At 56.3% G+C, this 2,712-nt stretch overlaps 1 long non-coding RNA gene across 1 annotated transcript in view; it reads left to right on the top strand.

Moving 5' to 3' along the window:
- The first annotated feature begins 408 nt into the window (after window positions 1-408).
- Window positions 409-2,712, top strand: part of LOC146055756 (uncharacterized) — a 59,914-nt gene continuing 57,610 nt past the window's right edge. Inside the window, exon 1 of the long non-coding RNA XR_014468906.1 lies at window positions 409-498. This is a non-coding gene — a long non-coding RNA (uncharacterized LOC146055756). The remainder of the gene's footprint in view (window positions 499-2,712) is intronic.

Raw genomic sequence — 2,712 nt, 5'->3', positions numbered from 1 at the left:
TAGTGTCCACACCCTCTTTTCCTGAGCGCTCGCGCACAAATGTGTTGACACTATTGACACCAAGGTGGGCCTGTGTACTTTAAATGCCAGGACCTATTTTTAATCCCCTTCCCGCCCTTTATCTGCTCTCTGAGCGTGCACACTGGCACCATCTCTTGCAAGTTTTTGAACAGGATTCTCCTAAACTCACTATGCCGCTATTTTTACATACTGTTGTAGACCAGCATTTTTTTTTTTTAAATATGGATGTTTTCCTCCTCTTCCCTCCCCTTCAGGATGCTACTAAAACCTTGCTGCCACTGAGGACCCCCAGGACGTTGCTCAGGACACCGCCCACATAGACGGGAAGGATACAGGCAGGGAGACAGCTGCCCCAACTCCGCCCCCAGGGCGCTGCGGCAGAGAACACAGCCCAACGCTGCTGGGAACGACGCTGAGGAGGAGAGAGGTGCCCTATCCGACAGATGCTGCAGTACCCCCACCTGCGACCGATTCTATGTGAGTGCACTCTTCGGTCACGACTGGCGAAGAGTATGTCTTGGGGGGGGGGGGGGGGAGCGAGGGAGGGGAGAGGAGGTGCAAGATTAATCTGCTTTGGGCTAAGGGAAGAGGTGTGGCATGATGCTAGGTGGTGGGTTGTGATTACATGTAATGGGCATTAAGGGGTTTAGCAGTGGTGTCAAACTCATGGCCCTCCAGCTGTTGTGGAACTACACTTCCCAGCATGCCCTACCACAGATTTTAGCGATCCATTATATAAAATCTGTGGCAGGGCATGTAGGGATGTGTACTTCCACAACAGCTGTAGGGCCGTGACTTTGACACCACTGGGTTAAGGCATACTTTTTAAATATGTTATAGGTACACGGTAACACCATAATATCCCCCCTTCTGTTATTTTGTTTGTTTAAAATAAAATTGATGGCGCCATCTGTGTGTGTGTATACGTATATGTGTGTATATATTCGCTCCCTTACCACCGTGGCAAGCGCAGCGAGCCCGCAAGGGGGGACGATCCACGCCCCCCCCCTTGTCGGGATTTTGAACGCCGGGATTCCAGGCGTCGGGATTTCATACTGAATCCTCGCTCCCTTACCACCTCCTTCTCTTCCGATTCCCCTCCTCTGCTTCCCTCCTCCTTTCCTATGCTTCCCTCCTCCGCACCCCCTCTCCCCCTCCACTGCTCTTCTGCTCTCCCTTCTAACTCTTCCTCTACTCTGCTCCCCATCCTCCTCTGCCCCCCCTCCTCCTCACCTCCACTCCTCCTCAGCTCCTTCTTCTCTGATCCCCCTCCTCTCCTCCACTTCCCCCTCCTCCACAACCCCTATCTTCCTCTCCCCTGCTCTCTCTTTCCCCTCTATCTCTCTCCTCCTCACCAATTTCCCCACACTTCTCTATCTCTCTTTCAGACTGCCGGTGACCCCGTGCTGGGGTGCAGGAAGAGAAGACTCGGCGCCATGGAGTTGGAGCAGGAGGAGATGACTAGCACTGGGGAAAAAAGAGTTCAGAAGACCCATGAGCAGGGGCCGAGAAACATGGTGTTTCCATCACTGCTGATCATGTAGAATGAATCATCGATGACAAGAGGTACATAGCACCTGTGTATACTGCTCTCCCTTCTCCGCTCCTTCTCCACATGTCCGCTCCTTCTCCACACCTCCTCACTCCACCTCCCTCCTCCACTTCCCATCCTCCTCACCCCTCTCCTCTGCTCCCCTTCTCCTCTCCTTCACTTTCCTCCTCTGCTCCTGCTCTCCCTTCTTCCTCCACCTCCTTTCCTCAGCTCCCCCACACCTTCTCATCTACTCTCCATCCTCCGATCCCCCCTCCTCTCTCTGCTTCCCCTCCTCCTCCCGCTTCCTCTATTCTGCTCCCTCTCCTCTTCCGCTCCTTTGCCCCCTCTCCTCTTCCACTCCCCCCGCTCCTTCTTCCCTTATCCCCCTCCTCTCCCCTGTTCTCTCTTTCCCCTCTATCTTTCTCCTTCCTCACCAATTCCCCACAACTCACTCTCTCTCTCCCCCTCTCTCTCTCCCCCTCCTCTCTCTCCCCCCTCTCCTCCTCCTCTCTCTCCCTCCTCTCTCTCTCTCCCCCTCTCTCTCTCCTCCTCTCTCCCTCTCTCCCCTCTCCCTCCTCTCCCCTCTCTCCCCCTCTCTCCCCCCTCTCTCCCCCTCTCTCTCCCTCTCTCCTTCTCCCCCCCTCTCTCTCTCCCCTCTCTCTCTCTCTCTCCCTCTCTCTCTCTCCCTCTCTCTCTCTCCCCCCCCTCTCTCTCCCCCTCTCTCTCTCCCCCTCTCTCTCTCTCCCCTCTCTCTCCTCCCCCTCTCTCTCTCTCCCCCTCTCTCTCTCTCCCCTCTCTCTCTCTCCCCTCTCTCTCTCCCCCTCTCTCTCCCCCCTCTCTCTCTCCCCCCTCTCTCTCCCCCCTCTCTCTCCCTCTCTCCCCCCTCTCTCTCTCTCTCTCCCTCTTTCTTTCTCTCTCTCTCTCTCCCCCCTCTCCCTCTCTCCCCCCTCTCCCTCTCTCTCTCTCCCCCCTCTCCCCCTCTCTCTCTCCCCCCTCTCCCCCTCTCTCTCTCCCCCCTCTCCCCTCTCTCTCTCCCCCCTCTCTCTCTCTCTCTCTTTCCCTCCCTCCCCCCCAGTGACCCTATGCTGGGGTGAAGGAAAAGAAGACCTAACGATGGGGAGATGGAGCAGGAAGAGATGACTAGCACCGAAGGGGAG

Source organism: Crinia signifera, unplaced genomic scaffold (assembly GCF_055691185.1).
Source record: "Crinia signifera unplaced genomic scaffold, ASM5569118v1 HAP2_SCAFFOLD_571, whole genome shotgun sequence".
Lineage (NCBI taxonomy): Eukaryota > Metazoa > Chordata > Amphibia > Anura > Myobatrachidae > Crinia > Crinia signifera.
Note: the sequence above shows the minus strand (reverse complement) of the source record. Positions and strands in the feature narration are given on the sequence as shown.